General features: G+C 43.9%; 1 protein-coding gene and 1 long non-coding RNA gene across 2 annotated transcripts in view; one reads left to right on the forward strand and one right to left on the reverse strand.

Annotated features, from left to right (window-relative positions):
* Window positions 1-19,874, reverse strand: part of LOC126293363 (uncharacterized) — a 1,719,051-nt gene that overhangs the window by 1,435,487 nt on the left and 263,690 nt on the right. The window lies entirely within an intron of this gene.
* Window positions 1-19,874, forward strand: part of LOC126293360 (uncharacterized) — a 305,549-nt gene that overhangs the window by 142,249 nt on the left and 143,426 nt on the right. The window contains exon 3 of the mRNA XM_049986566.1: window positions 19,650-19,821. The gene's annotated coding sequence lies outside the window, so the exon portion shown is untranslated. The remainder of the gene's footprint in view (window positions 1-19,649; window positions 19,822-19,874) is intronic.

Consider the following 19,874-nt stretch of genomic DNA (forward strand, 5'->3'; position numbering starts at 1 on the left):
TGCGATGCAGCTCTGTACTGTGTTATGGCGCAGTTTTTTGTCGTTGCACCCACACCGTCCATTCCCGGACACTTGTTCAAAGAACGTTTTCTCTTCCATTTCCAGCCAGGAATCTGTCACTGCGTTTTGTCGGTTTTATTAATGTTCACCGATTATATTACACTACGAGACGAAGGCGCTGCTGCGGTAGATTACGTTGTTTATTACAATAGGCCTACTTCGACGTGATTTCCATTTTCATGTTATATCAGGTGGTCTTGATGTCCACATGATATCAATATTTGAGTTGCTACCAAACTACTGCAGAAATTTGTTGGCTCCTTCGTTGTTGCCGTTTCTAAGCGCTTCAGTCCGTAACCGCGCGACCACTACGGTCGCAGGTTCGAATCGTGCCTCGGGCACTGATGTGTGTGATGTCCTTAGGTTAGTTAGGTTTAAGTAGTTCTAAGTCCTAGGGGACAGATCACCTCAGAAGGTAAGTCCCCGAGAACTTAGTACTAATTAAACCTAGCTAACCTAAGGACATTACACACATCCATGCCGGAGGCAGGATTCGAACCTGCGACCGTAGCAGCAGAGTGATTCCGGACTAAAGCGCCTAGAACGGCTCGGCCAGATCGGCCGGTTGTAAGAAACAGGCCGGGGAAGGATTAAAAGAAAGTGTCACACGAAGTATACTCAACGAGGTGCCGCAACGTCTCTCGCCGAAGGTATTTTAAAGTATCGATGCCGAAATTCAGCTTTTCCGAGACGTGTGCCTCGTTGTGAGACGCTATCACGCCGAAAGCATAAAGTGTTTAAAGGGAGGGAGAACTGCAAGTTGACGCATATGGATTGCCTTGTTAACGTCAGCGTTGTAGACGTTTTACTTGCTTTCCGTCTCGTCAATGAATTCAGTTGTAAGGCTTGAGAGATGCGACAAGTGAAACACGGCTGTTACGTCGGAGTGGTGTTTACATTTATCAGAGGGTTGCACGGTTACTGTTCAGCGCTGCGCTTGACGCTGACGAGTGAACGGCGCACGTCACAGCGTGATTCCAGTAGGAAGGGTCCCGTGTAATACTGGAGGCGCGCGCGGACCAGACGTGCAGTGCATCCGGAAGCTGGGCTACGCGGACGGATGGGGTAGGATAGGATGGCTCCTGCCGCATCGCCCTGTCCAAATACTGTGAGCGCTGGCTGCACACATATCTGCCGGCAGGGCGCCCGCTCCCTGTGTGTACGTGGCGGCGGGCGGGAGAGAGCTGATCTGGCGGAATGCTCCTAGGGTGAGAGGGGGAGGGGGAAAGGTATCTCGGGGCACGTATCTCGCGCAGCGCGTGACTCCATCACGTACGGCAGCAGAACGGCCCGGCCGCCGTCGGCAGCCGGAGAGATGGAATCCCATCCGGACCGTAACTGCGCCCGTGCTCTCCTCCGATACCTCTGGCTGCTGATGCCGGCGCTCGCGGACCGACACGAGGACGCCGGCGGAAGAGTCGCCGGCGAGGGGGCGGGGAGGGGAGGAGCGAGAGTGGAATCGGCGGAGCTGGCCTTCGCCTTTCCCAGGGGACAAACAGGGACGCAGGCAGGTCCTCGGGCAGGAATGGCCTCGCGTATCCAGCGGGGCTACCGTAGTCGCTACGTGACTCACTCACAGCCGGCGCCCCGTTGGAGAAGTCCAGAGATCACTAATTTGTTTTTTGACAGCACTGTATGAAAAACAGGGAGAGAAGAGGACCGAAGCGATTGCCTTGCGATGCAACAGGAGGACGTCTAAAACTAAGAGCACTGATGAGAAATGAGCTGAATCGGCGAGGGAGGAATATGAAAATACGACAATTAGTCTACGAGTAGCTTATCGTCCACAATTTATTTCCGTAGAGGCTACATGTCTACGCTCTACACAGATATCATGCAGAAAAGACTTCCTGATCCTTAAATTTATATTAGAACTAATTTTTTTTTCTTCAGAAACGCTTGTTTTACTGTAGTGTATCATTTTATGTCCACACTGCTTCTGCCATCATCATGTATTTAACTGCTCGCCTGATTCCGGAGGAGGTGCGATATTATTGATAACGAAATCTGAAGTCCACATGTTTTAATCATTTTTAGAGTGCAGAGAGCCTAAATCACTTTTCTGCCTACAATGTACTATAGCAACTTAATAGGACGACACCGCACGGCTGGACTATATATATGTTGTTGTAGTTATTATTGTTGTAGTTGTTGTTGTTGTTGTGGTCTTCAGTCCTGAGACTGGTCTGATGCAGCTCTCCATGCTACTCTATCCTATGAAAGCTTCTTCATCTCCCAGTACATACAGCAACCCACATCCTTCTGAATCAGCTTGGTGTATTCATCTCTTGATCTCCCTGTACGATTTTTACCCTCCACGCTGCCCTCCAATTCTAAATTGGTGATCCCTTGATGCCCCAGAACATTTCCTACCAATCGATCCCTTCTTCTTGTCAGGTAGTGCCACGAACTCCTCGTCTCCCCAATCCTATTCAATATCTCCTCATTGGTTATGTGATCTACCCATCTAATCTTCATCTTTCTTCTGTAGCACCACATTTCGGAAGCTTGTATTTTCTTCTTGTCCAAACTATTTATCGTACATGTTTCACTTCCATACTTGGCAACACACCATACAAATACTTTCGGAAACGACTTCCTGACACTTAAATCTATACTCGATGTTAACAAATTTCTCTTCTTCAGAAACGCTTTCCTTGCCATTGCCAGTCTACATTTTATATCCTCTCTACTTCGACCATCATCAGTTATTGTGCTCCCCAAATAGCAAAACTCCTTTACTACTTTAAGTGTCTCATTTCCCTCCTTTCAAGACGCTACCCATTCCGTTCAACTATTCTTCCAGGTCCTTTGCTGTCTCTGACAGAATTACAATGTCAATGGATTTTAATAGCTACTCCGAATTTTTTTTTTTGTTTCCTTTACTGCTTGCTCGATATGCAGATTGAATAACATCGAGGAGACGTTGCAACCCTGTCTCCCTCCCTTCCCAACCACTTCTTTCCTTTCATGCCCCTCGACTCTTATAAATGCCATTTGGTTTCTGTACAAATTCTAAATAGCCTTTCGCGCTCTGTATTGTATCCTTGCCACCTTCAGAATTTCAAAGTGAGTATTCCAGTCAACATTGTCAAAAGCTTTCTCTAAGTCTTCAAATGCTAGAAACGTAGGTTTGCCTTTCCTTAATCTTTCTTCTAAGATAAGTCGTAAGGTCAGTATTGCCTCACGTGTTCCAGTGTTTCTACGGAATCCAAACTGACCTTCCCCGAGGTCGGCTTCTACTAGTTTTTCCATTCGTCTGTAGAGAATTCGTGTTAGTATTTTGCCGCTATGGCTTATTAAACTGATAGTTCGGTAATTTTCAGATCTGTCAACACCTTCTTTCTTTGGGATTGTAATTATTATATTCTTCTTGAAGTCTGAAGGTATTTCGCCTGTTTCATACATATTGCTCACCAGATGGTAGAGTTTTGTCAGGCTGGCTCTCCCAAGGCTGTCAGTAGTTCTAATGGAATGTTGTCAACTCCCGGGCCCTTGTTTCGACTCAGGTCTTTCAGTGCTCTGTCAATCTCTTCACGCAGTATCATATCTCCCATTTCATCTTTATCTACATCCTCTTCCATTTCCATAATATTATCCTCAAATACACCGCCCCTGTCAATCTCTTCACGCAGTATCATATCTCACATTTCATCTTTATCTACATCCTCTTCCATTTCCATAATATTGTCCTCAAATACACCGCCCTTATATAGACCCTCTATATAGTCCTTCCACCTTTCTGCTTTCCCTTCTTTGCTTAGTACTGGGTTTCCATCTGAGCTCTTGATATTCATGCAAGTGGTTCTCCATTCCCCAAAGGTCTCTCTAATTTTCCTGTAGGCCGTATCTATCTTACCCCTAGTGATTTATATATAAGTGTGTGTGTGTGTGTGTGTGTGTGTGTGTGTGTGTGTGTGAAATAACCGAGTATATAGAACACAAACATAATACAGACAAGTTTGGAAAAATTAAAAGAGTAGATAGATTCAAATACCTGGGAGAGTGGATCCAAGCCAATGGACTGGATAACACAACGAATGAAGAAAGAATAAAAAAAGTTAGAATTTGCATGTAAATTAACACAAAACTACTACAATAAGAAATAAATATCCATACAAGCGAAGATGAAACATTATAATTAAGTTCTTAGGACTCAAGCAACGTATGGATCAGAGTGCCTAACACTGAATAAGAAAGGCGAATTAAGAGAACCAGAAAAAAGAGAGAGAACAACAAGAGAAAACCACTAAGAAAAATTCTAGGTCCTAAGAAAAACAAGGAAAATAGGTGGATTAAAATGATAAATGAAGACTTATAGATAAATACAGAAAAGATCACAGATACAATGAGCAAGGGACGGCTAAAATTTTATGGACATTTAGAAAGAATGGAAGAAACACGGATTACAAGGAAAATTTTTAATTACGTTAGTAAGTGAAAAAACTGTAGGATGGATAGAAGCAGTGAAGAAAGACGGCAACAAAATAGGTGTTGCAGAAGAAATAATACGTGAAAGGAATAACTTCAGGCTACTGATAGAAAACGCAGACTATGAAGAAGATAAGCCAAAACCTCGACCCAAGCGAGTGTGGAGAGATGAGCAGAGACGAGCAGTTGCTGAGAAAATGATGAATTACTGGGAAGAACGGAAGAAAAAGAAACACCATAAGTCAAGTTGTATGTGGTCCATAGCTGACCAAATTCATAAATATGTTATATATATATATATATCGATTATCAGACAAAGCTTGCCAGATCTGACGTCCCCCACTCTGATCTTTCATTATCATCAGTTTGTTTTTGTTCACTCTGTATACGTCGTTAGCGCATGCTACGCGTAATTTCGTGAGAGGCGTCTGCGTCTCAAGTAGTTAAGGAGTTAATGCTATAAATATCTGGTCACGCATTTTCCGGTGAGCCCCGACGTCGAGGGTACGGGGTGGACCAGTTGCGCGCGCCGCAGACTGTACCCGGGGCGAGCATATACATAAAGCATAGGACGCGAGGGCCGTCTCCATCCTGAGGGAGCGGCGGAGTTTTTCGTGCCCTCCGCCCCCGCCGCCCCCGAAGGTCTTAAGAAAGGCCGGAGACGGCACCCGGCGGAGTCGCTGCGCCGCTAGGGACGCGCGCCGGATGACAACCACCCCCTCCCCGAAAGTCTTCCCCCTCCCCAACCCAACCCCCGAACAACCCACCCCTTAGCGGCGCCACCTGCCACCAGGTACCGCCGGCAGTGGGTACAGTCGCCACAAAAAGAAAAAGCTCTAGCCTACTGTCTGTCGTAATAAGACGGACAGCAAAGCTTCGTACCTGCTCACAGCTAAGCAGACGCCCCAGCAAGTGGGGTGCCAGATCAAGATCACAGTGGCACCGCGAGCTGTGATGTCCACAGGCAGCAGCAATATTCCTAGCGATACGATTTTCAGTATGGCTTCATCAGAAATCATATGGTTGGGCATGGTTGTCTACGTGCATGTTATGGACTATGCTTGGATTTTCATGTATAATGGAGAAATAGGTAAAATAGCTATGTAAGAAAATACGGAACATCATGAAAATATTTTTTAATGCTAGCAAATCCGGGAATACTTAGCAATTGGTAGATATCTATGGGAATAGGATACACATCCTAATCTGTCTGCATCCCTCTCTCTCTCTCTCTCTCTCTCTCTCTCTCTCTCTCTCCCCTCTTCTCGTTTCTTCCCCCTCCCTTTGTTGATCTTCTCCTCCTCCCCCTGTGTCTGTCCATCACCTCTTCCCCACCCCACGTCCTCCATATCTCTTATCCCACACGCACTCTCTCCATCTCCTCATTCCCCTCTCCGTCTATATTCTCCTGTCCCTTCTCTACATCCATTTTCTCCGCAATTCTCTGTTCACCTTCTCCTCCCCACTCTATCACACCTCATCTATTGTAACTGCGAACGGAATCTTGGTTGAGAATATAGGTCAAAATGTCTCGGGAGAACAGTAGCTCTAATGACAGTATTTCGCGTGGTTTTAATCTACTATCGGGTAGGATTATACAGTTAGCTAGAAACCCAACTTCCAGGAATTCCGTTAAAAAAAGTCTGCGAGAAAGAAAACAACATCACACATTTTCACAACACAAATTAGCACCTTATCTCTCGCAGCCCTTTTAACAGTCTGTTTACTGCGTTTTTGCTATTCGTTTTGTCTCCAACAGCTGTCTACGGTCTTCTTGAGTCTCACTGACTCGTCGATTCTGTTGTTGTTGGTTCACTTTGTGCGTATGACGACTGATATTTCGACTCTTTACTGTTGCCTTTTTTTTCCAAAGATATAATCCACGAACTGAAATCAATTAAGTGTTTACAACACACCAAATTATCACGGACTGACATTAATTCAATCTTCCCAACACTCCAAAGCTACACTATGTGATTATGCGTTGTTCATATCAGGCGCATTGTGCTGGCACCTACTTCCAGGTACTCAATATCAGTGACCTCAGTAATCATTAGGCATCGTGAAGGAGCAGAATGGGGCACACCGCGGAACACATGGACTTCGAATGTGGTCAGGTTTCTTGGTGTCACTAGTGTCAAATGTCTGTACGTGAGATTTCCATGCTTCTAAACATCCCTAGGTCCACTGTTTCCGATGTGGTAGTGAAGAGGAAACGAGGAGGTACACGTACAAAAATGGTTCAAATGGCTCTGAGCACTATGAGACTTAACTTCTGAGGTCATCAGCCCCCTAGAACTTAGAACTACTTAAACCTAACTAACCTAAGGACATCACACACATTCATGCCCGAGGCCTAGAACGCTCGGCCACACCGGCCGGCGGCCACGTACAGAAAAATAGCGTACAGGCCGACCTTGTCTGTTGACTGACATAGGCAGCTGACATTTGAAGAGGCTCGTAATGTGTAATAGCCAGACATCTATCCAAACCATCACACAGGATCCACTGCAAGTACTATGACAGTTAAGAGGGTGGCGAGAAAACTCGCTTGGTGTAAGGAGTGTAAACAGTGGAAAAAACGTGTGAAGTGACGAATCACGGTACACAATGTGGCGATCCGATGGTAGGGTGTGGGTATGGCAAATGCCCGGTGAGCGTCATCTGCCAGCGTTTGAAGTGCCAACAGTAAAATTCGGAGGTAGTGGTGATATTGTGGGGTCGTGTTTTTAATGGAGGCTTGCACACCTTATTGTTTTGCGTTCACTTATCACAGAACAGGCCTTCATTGATGTCTTAAACACCTTCTTGCTTCCCACTGTTGAAGAGCAATTAGTGGATGGTGATTGCATCTTTTAACACGATTGAGCACCTGTTCATAATGCACGGCCTGTGGTGGAGAGGGTACATGACAATAACATTCCTGTAATGCACTGACCTGCATAGGGTCCTAACCTGCACACTATAAAACACCTTTGGAAGCTTTTGGAACTCCGGCTTCGTCCCAGGCCTCGCCTACCGACATCTATACCTCTCCTCATTGCAGCACTCTGTGAAGAATAGGCTGCCCTTCCCCAAGAAACCTTCCAGCACCTGATTGAACGTAAGCCTGAGAGATCGGAAGCTTTCATCAAGGCTAAGGGTAGGCGCACCCCATACTAAATTCCAGCATTACTCATGGAGTGCACCACGAACTTTTACGTCATTTTCCGCCAGGTATCTGGATATTTTTGATCACATAGTGTATGATCATATCGCTTTCAATTATACTGTTTTTCGCAAAATACCAGTATTTGATGCGGAATTTCCAGTTATTATGAAATCATGCGATAGCAGAACTGTCAAATCAGCCGTCACATTTCTTTCATTGAAACTTTCATACAAAAATACCATCCAACAACAGGTGGATGGTGGAGGGGGTGGGGGAGTAAGAGGGTCAGAAAAATCGGTCGAGCAGTTCTAAAGCAATGATCGTCCATAGGCGCAGCAACTGATTTTCATTTACATAGATTTCTGATAAAAGAATAATTTGAACTGAAATAAACTTCTGAATGACACCGTATCCTATGCTCACTTAAACGTACCAGAACAACGAAAATTTCGTGAATAAGATCCATTTTACATTATTTAATTTCTTATTTTGAAGGTCTGTTCTTCTCTAATGGAAAAAAAATTATTACTAATCACATCTGATTACTGCAACGTCCTCACCCACTGAAATTACTAACTGAGGTGCGATACCTTACGTTTCATTTTGAAGTGCCACGAACAATCAGGTTCAATTTTATAAATTCTCTGCACTCATATAATTTCGTTCATAAGAAGGAGTATTAGACCATTCCACTATTTTCTTCCTCGCGAGTGCAGCAATACGTATGTGTTGCTTGCCAGCGCATCCAATCTGCAGGCTCGATGCATAACAGTCTTTCCGTCGGCAGTGAAAGCGGAGGTCGGCGTAACCCAAAATCTTAACTCAGGCGATAATTCTGATGAAACAGGAGGCTTTAAGAACACAAGTAGTCACGAAATCGGAAGAACTACTATTTGGAAAAATTTTCTTGGCGCACCGACTGTCTGTTTCTGAATCGGCCGATGTCGCTGGTAGTGTATAAACTTTGCGCCGCCAGTCTTTTGTCTGCCGCACTGTTAATCTCGACAGAACACGAAGTCCTTCACCACACACATTAAAGGCTCCTACAACGCTACATACATTAATGTTATTATTATTATTATTCTTATTATTATTGTTGTTGTTGTTATCATCATCTACCTTCCTTTTGAGAAATGAAATTCCGAATCATAGAAAATTATCCAGAAGCTCATTCCTGATAATCCATCTTGATGTGGATTTAACTGAGTTTTAAAGCACCAGTCTCTCAGTTTTTAGAAACAATTATCTACTTGACCTCAACTTGCCGAAGATCGGATTCAGATACTTTTCAAAGGGAGCATGTAGGCAGAGCAGAGTGTAGGGGAATATAAACAGTAAAGAAGCAATGATAATGTAATTCTATGTACCATAAAGTTAAAACAAGTAAAAATATTTGATTTAAGTGAAATACGTAAAAATTTAGAATGATAATACATCAACGATGGTAACGTAATTTATCAGCACTCAAATTTTTCACGAGCACAGTAGCAAAAATATATATATAAATTTTCTACAAAAACACTCCAGGCGTTAGTTACGGCAGTTGAGCTATAGTAAGAACTACAAAAAGAGGAAAAAAATCTGATATTAGTTAGAAATGTGGTTGACATGTCCAAAAAACGCGTGGGTATCGAACACGTTGACAGATACGAAAATTCATTCATCGAAACAGCCAGCTTCGATGGAATAAGCAAATTATTAAAACAGATCGTAATACATTCGTTCTGTCATTAAATAGCCACTGAAACATAACTTTGACTTGGAGACGTTCGTGTACCAATAACAGCAGCTTCACTCAAACTAAATTTGTTGAGCCAGTGGTCTGTAGAAAGTTCCGTTGCGATTCGAGTTTTCAATGAAGTAAGTGTCAAATTATGCTCTTATTGCTAGAATCTGAATATACTACCGGTCATTAACTATGTTTTCTTATTAATTGTCTATCTTCATTTTTCTCCACTTTAGGAACAAAGTAAACTGTTTGGAAACTAAACTTATTAATTAATCAATTACACTTTCTTACCCCAAAAACAATTTACTTAGGAACCTAATGCACGGATCAGAATACATGAATTCCGTATACAGTCACGAGTCACGGCATGCATCTCATAACAGGAAAATGTCAATACGTTTGCGTACAAAGTGACAAAAGTCATGCGATAGCGATTCGCGCATATATATATATGGCGGAAGTATAGTGTGAACAAGACAGAAAAGGGCAGTGGATTCAGGGATCTGTCATTTGTACTCAGCTGATTCAAGCGAAACGTTTCCGGCCGTTACCATGGCAGCACGAGGAGAAATAACAGACTTCGAACACGGAATGGTAGTTGGAGCAAGTGGAGCAAGATGCATGGGACATTATTTTCGAAAATCGTTAGGCAATTAAATATTCCAAGGTTCACAGTGTCACAAGTGTGCCGAGCATATCAGATTTCAAGCCTGACCTCTCGCAACGGACACAATGCAGTGGCCAGCCACCTTCACTTAATGACTGAGAACAGTAGCGTTTGTGTCGAGTTGTAAGAGCTAACAGCAAGCAACACTGAGCGAAATAACCGCAAAATGAATATGGAACATACGGGGTTTAAATTTTAAGTTGACAAACCACAATAACTCGAAAAAAAAGCTTCACACGAAAAAAATTTTAGAATCCAAAGTTGATTTTTTTCGAGGGGGACATCTGCACGCGCTGAAATTAGCCCTACACCCCAGCCAACTGAGGGTGGGGCGGGAGGCAACTTTAAAATTTCGAATGCGAACCCCCATTTTTTATTGCAGAATCAGATTCTAAATAAAAATCTGCGTACATTTTGTATTAACCATTTGTTTTGATTTTTGGTAGTTCGCGCTGTAATTCAAGAAAATCCATGTTCTCATTTTTGCGTGGAAAATGGTTACGGATAAATAAAAAGCACTTATTTACTTCGTAAATTTTGATTCGCTAAAACTAAAACCCTCCCTCTCTCCCCATAGAGTGGGGTTTGAGAGGAATTAGAGTTTTACAAGTGTTTACCCAATTATTATTTTTTTCCGCAGGTTCGGATAAGTTCTGTTTGTTTCGTGGTCAGCATTTTTAAACCTCTAATTTTCGGGCTTCGGCGTAGATATATTCCTTCAAATCGTAGTTGGAAGTAAAATTGGATTTTAGAACATTGATAGTATATTTTTTTGGTACCTATTCAAGAAGTAATAACAGTAACTGAATTTTCCGTAGCTTTTCGGCCAAATATGGTAAAAATATTAAGTGTTCTGCACAACTGTATTTCTTTGATCACGAACCGGCTTCCAGCTTCTCATGTCATCGTTAGCTGACCGCTGTAGGTCGCAAACCAAAATAAAATGACGTGCGGCTTACATTGGTGTTATTTATACAGAAGATACAGAAGATACAAAGACGATCAGATGTTATGTCATGCAGAAATAATTACATTAACAAAAAACGAAAACAAAGTTTACTATGTGGAGGTACATTGAACAACTGATGCAAAATAAAATTAAATTTACAATTGGAATGTAATATTTATAGAACTGAAATTTAATTTAACAGAGGGGTGAGGGGAAGAAATCGAGTTTAGTCATCTCATATTAAGCTCGCTTCCTGTGTCGTATGTTACTAGATTTCCAGTATTCCAGTATTTCCAAACGCCTCATCTTGCTGCTTTCCTTAACAGAATGTAAAAATTCACATTCTGTGTAGTACGAGTGTTTTTCCTACTGAAATTTATACATTTATTGAAATCTGAAGCATAGCATTCAAATATTTCATCATTTTTTTATTCGTCATCCAGCTCTATTTCAAATTATTGGTGTATTTTTGTTTTATATGTTAAGGTGTGAACGACAGTGCGACGGTGGCAAAATCTCGAATTTTTTTATTACGGAATTCGAATCTATATGCATTGAAGAGTTATTCCCCAAAATGTCACGTACGAACTCCAAAAAACAACGATTCTGTGAGCTCTTGAGGCCGAGTGTGCATAGCATGCCTCGCCGTTAGCCGGCCGCGGTGGTCTCGCGGTTCTAGGCGCGCAGTCCGGAACCGTGCGACTGCTACGCTCGCAGGTTCGAATCCTGCCTCGGGCATGGATGTGTGTGATGTTTTTAGGTTAGTTATATTTAAGTAGTTCTAAGTTCTAGGGGACTAATGACCACAGCAGTTGAGTCCCATAGTGCTCAGAGCCATTTTTTTGAACGCCTCGCCGTTAGGGAACCGGTTTCGCGTTCACGCTCCCTATTTACGCCGATTTAAGTAAACACGATGTGGTGGAACATTGTTTGGGTGGTTTTACTCCAAATGTGAACGAAAGTTTCTACAGTTTCATTTTGAGATACGCTCCACAAATAACATCCAAATTTGGCTGTACCTCTATTCAATGAAGGCCATAGTGCATTAATGCACGTAGCAAATGCCCTTCAAATCAAAATAGCCGATGAAATGCGTCGGTTCTGTGAAGATAGAGACGCCTGCGGTGATGTGCTCAGCGATGAAACGGGCTCTGAAAACGAAAATGAGAGATTGTCGGGTCAAAGAAGCAGAAAGCGGCCATCCACTAGCCGGGGCGATAGTTATATGGACCAGGCATGGATAATGCCCCCTGTTTCAAGCTTTGTCCCTTTATGTGATAAATACCTGTCAAATTTTAAACGCGTTTTTTCCTCAAAACCATGTTTTTCGGTCTGGCTGTCACCGACCACGCTACAATTTCAATCCAATTTTTATGATTTTTGGTATCCCTTGAAGCAAACTGAATTCTCTTCAGTTCATCATAACCGCGCGGTCTGGGGCGCTTTGTCACGGTCCGTGCGGCTCCCCCCGTCGGAGGTTCGAGTCCTCCCTCGGGCATGGGTGTGTGTGTGTTGTCCATAGCATAAGTTAGTTTAAGTTAGATTAAGTAGTGTGTAAGCTTAGGGACCGATACGCTCAGCAGTTTGGTCCCATAAGACCTTACCACAAATCTCTAATTTTCAGTTCATCGTAGCCAATTCTTTTACGTTGTCATTTATTATTTTTTCGGGCCAAAAAAGGAATTAAAAGAGAGCAATTTTTTTGAAATATCTATACAGTACTTCTGTCTTTTTTTTTTTGCGAATCCCTACGATGAACTAAAATTACATCTGTAAGGATCAGTATGATACGTTAATTTCATGTTTCAGATAACCACAACCGGAGTTACAGCGCTAACCGTCGCTCTAGCTCCTCTTAGAGCTGCTTCGAGAAAATCCCAATTATACTGTTAAGATATTAATATTTTTCAATAAAACATACCAATAAAAACTTCAATGTATACTTTATTCATTACAGCAAATCTCATTTGTCTGCTACAGTCCAGTACGGAGAAAAAAATCCTGAATTTGAGCAATATTTTCGCTCGTCGTTCTGTCGTTCCCCATTGAAGACATTACAGAAGCTCACGATTCCCCATGGCCCGATCGTTCGATTCGCTTCTGACCGTTGTCGGTATTTCGCTATTGTTTCTGAAGTACAATGTAGACGCTCGGGTTTCCTTTGACCCGTACGCTAGTGGCATTAGGCAGAAACTCTCTAACAGTGGTAAGAAGTACCCTCCTCGACGCACTGCACAGTGACTTTCGGAGTATGTGTTGTAAGTAGGCTGTTTAGGTATTTTTGTTGGTAATGCCACGTAGCGCTCTGTAGGAAAATCACTGACTGTGTTGTGTGCAATCTATGGCTGGTAGGACCTGTTGGAATATTCGTTTGTGTATTGTTGGGCAGTTGGATGTGAACAGCGCATATGGTTCAAATGGCTCGGAGCACTATGGGACTTAACACCTGAGGTCATCAGTCCCCTAGAACTTAGAACTACTTCAACCTAACAACCCTAAGGACATCACACACATCCATGCTCGAGGCAGGATTTGAACCTACGATCGTAGCGGTTGGCCGGTTCCAGACTGAAGGGCCTAGAGCCGCTCGGCCACACTGGCCGGCAACAGCGCATAGCGTTGGGCAGTTGGAGGTGAGCCGCCAGTAGTGGTAGATGTAGAGAGAGACGTGCCAGTGTTTTGAGAGGTTACTATAAGCGGACGATCAGGGCGTGTGTCCGCCAGAAAAAGGAAATTTGTAAAGATGGAGGTCAGAGCGAGTCAAAAGTCCTTGGACACCTTCGTAAGTTGGAAGATTAAAGGGAAAATTTAAATGTGATGATGGGAACATAGGTTTGACGTTGGGCCGCAACTTTTGGAGTGAATGTCATTCATGGCCGCCATCTTGAGATCCGCCAGTTTGGATTCGATTACCTTGATACCGACTCATGTCTCTGGTTGGTCAACACGTTGAACATGTGTTGCAGCAGTCGGTATGAAGGTAATTTCCCAACTTTGAACATTAATAACCTCTAAACTGTACAAGATAGACAGAAACAAATTACACCACTAAATTCCAGATCTCAAGCGAGTCTTACTTGATGTGTCATACTCCCCCCTTCCCATTAAAAAAATGACTTGAATTCAAAATGGCCTATTTAAAGATGGCGGCCATGAATGACATTCACTCCAAAAGTTGTGGCCCAACATCAAACCTATGTACCCATCATCACATTTCAATTTTCCCTTTAATCTCCAAACTTATGAAGGTGTCAATGGACTTCTGACTCGCCCTATATGTATATATTTGAACATTATTAAGGTAAATACATTGTTTGTTCTCTATCAAAATCTTTCATTTGCTAACTATGCCTATCAGTAGTTAGTGCCTTCAGTAGTTACAATCTTTTATTTAGTTGGCAGTATTGGTGCTCGCTGTATTGCAGTAGTTCGAGTAACGAAGATTTTTGTGAGGTAAATGATTCATGAATCGTATAGGTTATTGTTAGTCAGGAACATTCTTTAGTAGGGATTATTGAATGTCAGACTGCTTTGCGCTAAAAATATTATGTGTCAGTTTAGTGATGATCAGAGTAAAGAACGAGAGAAATGTCTGAGTTCGTTCAGTTTCGCTCAGTTGTTTGAAAATTAAATAACGTAAGAGGTTTACCGGCATAGTCATTCATATTTTTTCTTAGGGGATGTTCCAGTGTGCATGCAGATGTTCCTGTCTGTTAAGGGGAGTAGGGCGTCAAACAGGACGACTTTTAGCAGGAGAGACACCACAGGAATTTTTAATTTCCACTGTCTATACTTTTAATAACAAATTCATAAAACTTTTTCAGAATGACCAGAAAGGATTCAGGATTTACACTTATTGTGGTGGAAGTTCAAAAATATAAGAAAATAATTTATTTTTTTAAATTTCTGTTTCACCTTTTTTTCACTTACCATTCGCTGCATTTTTTGCTATAGGTACACTTTTCTTCATAAGTAAGGGAGATTCTTCGATGAATTTTGCACAGCATACAAACCATACCTACAGGTGTATGAAACGCTAGAATTTTCCAAATCTATTAAAAACTGTGGTAAAAACTGAGATAGTTAACTATAGAATTTGAGTTTTTTTCTAAATATTAAGTTTAAAATATAACAACACATTCATTTTTTTCATAAATTACGGAATTTCTAGAGTTTCATACACCTGGAAGTATGGGTAGTATGCTGTGCAAAATTCATCGAAGAATCTCTCTTACTTATGAAGATACGTGTACCTATAGCAACAAACGGAGCCAATAGAAGTGAAAAAAATGATGAACATTCACATGTAAAAAAATTATTTTGTTATTTTTTTTTTTAACTTCCACTGTTATGATTGTGAATCCTGAATTCGTCCTGGCCATGCTGACAAAGTTTTATGAATTTATTCGTAAAAGTATAGACAGTGGAAATTAAAATGTCCTGTGATGTCTCTTCTGCTCCAAGACGGCCCGTTTGACGTCCTACCCCCACTTACAGCGAGTATCGTTGACGCCAGAAGCAAATACTATCGTGTATTGTAGGTCATATGCAGAGGGCTGTGTACACGATCCCATAAAAAAAAATTGAGATGGCAGTGAATCGGGGGAGGCAGCAAAATCGGAGGGGCGGGTGCGTGCGCCTGCAGGGGGAGGGCAGCGGAGTTCCCGAGGGAGAGGCGCTCCGCACCCCTTCCCCACTCCGCCTGGAGACGAGACGAGACTCCCTGACCGTAAAGTCAGCCCTGCCCACCACGGGCGGCGTCGTCCGTGGTCATGACGGGCAGGGACGCCAGGGGGGAATGTGACACCGGTGCGGTTGTTTAATTTAATCAGGCTCCCTTTCCGCGTGGGTGTAGCCCGGGCGTGCACCGGCGGGGCTGCCTGCCTGGGCGACGTGTGTCCACGTCACGGCAGCCACAGACATCGCGGTCCCCGACGGTTTCGTACCACCAACTGTACTTGAACCGAAGCGTTTTTCAGAGCTCTTGAGTACAACAGCTCATCGACACGGTGTATTTTCGGTAGTATGATAGATCAGGAACGAAACTCATCAAAAAACGGCACCTGAGCGTTACAAATTGTTATCAGTTATTTCGTCCGCTCCGTTTGCTACCACTGACCAGTTGTTATCCCAGGCGTCTTGTGTGAAGAACGTACTCAATTACGTGTGTAGAATGGGCGGGGCCTCCGTGAGTTGGTATCATATGGATTCCCTTTCGTACGGCCGCTCGGATTTAGCCGAGCGGCGTTGCCGTCATGGACTGTGCGGCTGGTCCCGGCGTAGGTGCGAGTCCTCCTCCGGGCATCGGTGTGTGTGTTTGTCCTTAGGATAATTTAGGTTACGTAGTGTGTCAGCTTAGGGACTGATGACAGCAGTTAAGTCCCATGAGATGTCACACACATCTGAACATCTGAGCCTTTCGTACAGAGGAATATCTGCCATCAACTGTGGCAGTATGTTTGTTAGGAAATGGAGGTAGTCGTGGCCTCTCACAGTCCACAAATTAAAAAAAAAAAAACAAAATAAAGACAACTCTGTCATCGTCAGCTTTCAGGCGTCACCCGTTGCGGATATGGAGGGGCATGTAGTCAGCACACCGCTCTCCCGGCCGTATGTCAGTTCACGAGTCCGGAGCCGCTACTTCTCAACGGAAGAGCTCCTCAATTTGCCTCGCAGATGGTTGAGTATAGCTAGCTTGCTAACAGCACTCGGTAGACTGGATGGTCACCCATCCAACTGTTAGCCAAGCCTACACAGCGCTTAACTTCTGTGATCCGACGGGAAACGGCGTTAGCACTGCGACAAGGCCATTGGCCCCGTAGCTACAAGAGGGACGAATGACCTGGTTGTTTCGGGTATGTCCGAAAGAACACACACCACATGTGAAACTGAGGCGAGGACAGCCGATGATTTCTTCAGTGCGGATGCACACCAGGCTCGAACTCTTACGGGAATCGGCGAAATGCCGGGAGTAATGAGGATAATGCGCAAAGGCCACTACATCTTTAGTGTGTGGATAACTTGAGAATTTGAAACTTCCTGGCAGATTAAAACTGTGTGCCGGACGAGGCTCGAATACGGGACCCAAGTTCGAGTTTCGGTCCGGCACACAGTTTTAATCTGCCAGGAAGTTTCATATCAGCTCACACTCCGCTACAGAGTGAAAATCTCATTCTGGAAATATCCCCCATGCTGTAGCTAAGCCATGTCTCCGCAATATCCTTTCTTTCAGGAGTTCAGGACAGCTTCTGTAAAGTTTGGAAGGTAGGCGACGACGTACCGGCAGAAGTAAAGCTGTGAGGACGGGGCGTGAGTCGTGCTTCGGCAGCTCATTTGGTAGAGCACTTGCCCGCGAAAGGCAAAGGTCCCGAGTTCGAGTCTCGGTCCGGCACACAGTTTTAATCTGCCAGGAAGTTTGATATCAGCGCACACTCCGCTGCAGAGTGAAAATCTCATTCTGGAAACTTGAGAATTTGTTTCTGACGGGAGGTTTCCTGTTGGAAGAACACAATACCTTCCTCTTGCAAGGGTGGCAAATGAAAGGGTCTAACAACATTCTGTGCGTACTGAGCTCTGGTTAGCGTCCCCTCTAGAAATATCAAAGGTGAAAGAGAGTTGTAGCTCATCTCACTCAATACCATAAGGCCTGGGATGGAGCCAGTGTGTCTCAAACGAAAGCGCTCTAAGAGACAGCACTCACCGGGACTACGCCGAAGCGACATCACTTGCGTGCAGGCAGGATCTGCTCTCATCACTGAAGACTATGGGGCACCATTCAATCTCCCAAGTGATCCTCTGACAGCATCAGACGAGCCGTGCACGTCGATGCTGCGGCGTGGTTGGAAGGCGGGCTAGATCTGTGCGTGCCCGTAGTCTCATGGCTAATAACCAGATCGCAACAGTTCGCGTTGGCACGTCTGAGCTGCGGTAGTTGCACGATCCTCCACTGCTGCAGTTCGACTACCAATGCAGGCATCTGTGCTGTGTGGATGTCCGGAACCTCGTCTACAGGTGCGACAATGTTCGCGTGACCACTGATACAACATCGCTGCGCAACTGAGACAGCACGTCCAACTTCCGTGGTAGTTCTCCGAAAGGGTGATAAAGCAGGCCACAATATGACCCCTTTCTCTCATGTGGCTGCGGGAAGCTCAAGTGCGTCTCTGTAGTATGATTCCCTCCTTTATTCACACATTCCCTCTTGAAGGGTAGACTTAAATGGTGCCATGGTAGCTATACCACTACGCTATCTGTTGGCGGACGACGTTGAAACCATTATCAGAAAAATTACGGTATGCCAGGCAGCATATGACGTTTTCGGGTGGGATCAGACGTCGTGTTTGTAGACGCACTTTCTTTCCCTCCAGTATAGAATTTTTAATTATGGAGTATCATCGGAAGTAGTCATGCCGTAAAAATACGTGCCCCTGAGACGGAAAAATATTCCACGGCGCTTCCTTCTTCACATCTGCTGGTGAAAAATGTGAAGAAGGAAGCTCCGTGGAATATGATGTTTGCGGATGATGTGGTTCTTTGTGAGCAGAGAATCGACAGACTTGAGGAAAGGCTGGAGAATTGGAGGAAGGCACTAGAAGAAAGAGGGATGAAAATCAGCAGGACGAAGTCATAATATTTAGCACTGATGGATGTGCAGATGAGGTCTTGCAAGATCAAGGATGATAAGCTGAAATCGGTCTGCAAATTTAAATACCTGGGGTCGTACATACAGAGGGACGGAGGACTGGAAAGCGAGATACAACACCGAATAAACTGCGGTTGGAACAACTGGAGGAAAATGGGTGGAGTGGAGTGTGACAAGAAGGTGAGTTGAAAGGGAAAGTGTACAAGTCGGTGGTAAGGCCTGCTAAGATATACGGGGCAGAAACATGGCTAATCACAGTAGCCCAGGAAAGGAAAATGAAAGTGGTGGAAATGAGGATGCTGAGGTGGATGTGTGGGGTAACAAGGAAGGACAGGATTAGAAATGAATTTGTTAGAGGAGCTGTGAAAGTGGGACCCATGGGGAAAAAGATACAAGAGAGCAGACTTACGTGGTACGGACACTTACAGAAAAAAGGGGAAGAGTATACCGGAAACAGAGTTGAAGATATAAAGATTGAGGGAGCGAGAATGTGAGGAAGATCGAAGATGAGATGGAAGGATAAGATATCCAGGGAGCTAAGAGAGAAAGCATGGAACAAGGAAGAGGCAATGGATAGAGTACTATGGAGGAGAAGGGTCCAGAATAGCAACGCCGATCCTACGTGACGTGGGACAAGGCGACGATAAAGAAGAAGAGGAAGAAGAAGAAGAAGAAGAGGAAGAAGAAGAAGAAGAAGAAGAAGAAGAAGAAAAAGACGGAAAAATAAACGACAACTTTAAAAAAAATAAAAGTATAGTGGCTGAATTGTTACACGACGAATATTTCAGCTATAGCGTATTCTATTCACCTCGGGAAATCGATCTCTTTTAGTGGAATAAAAATATATTACAGAATTGACACTGGCACAAGTTTCTGAATAGATCGGACATCTAATTAGGGAAAAACGGCAGAAAGTTCAGTCTAGAAGAGAACGTAAGGGATAACCATCTGCCGCTCGTTACAATGTACGGTAGGCCCAGAGCAGGCCCCTGAAGTTTTTACGGCTATTTATTGTTGCAGGACCACCTGTTCCACCTGTCGCCACAAAGCGGGCAGCCGTTGACTCGCAGCAGGTGGAGACTTCAGTACTGCGGCACGCAGTTCCGTGCAGCGTCGTCAGTTTCCAGGCGCAGACACCGATCGCGACTTGGGTAATCGTTCTTGATTACCATTCAACATAGACAAGGCTATGGTACTGTATCAATCGCCCTCGCTAGTGACTTTGCTTACGCTTCTCTCTGCTCA

The sequence above is a fragment of the Schistocerca gregaria genome, chromosome 10 (genome assembly GCF_023897955.1).
Source record: "Schistocerca gregaria isolate iqSchGreg1 chromosome 10, iqSchGreg1.2, whole genome shotgun sequence".
Classification (NCBI taxonomy): Eukaryota; Metazoa; Arthropoda; class Insecta; order Orthoptera; family Acrididae; genus Schistocerca; species Schistocerca gregaria.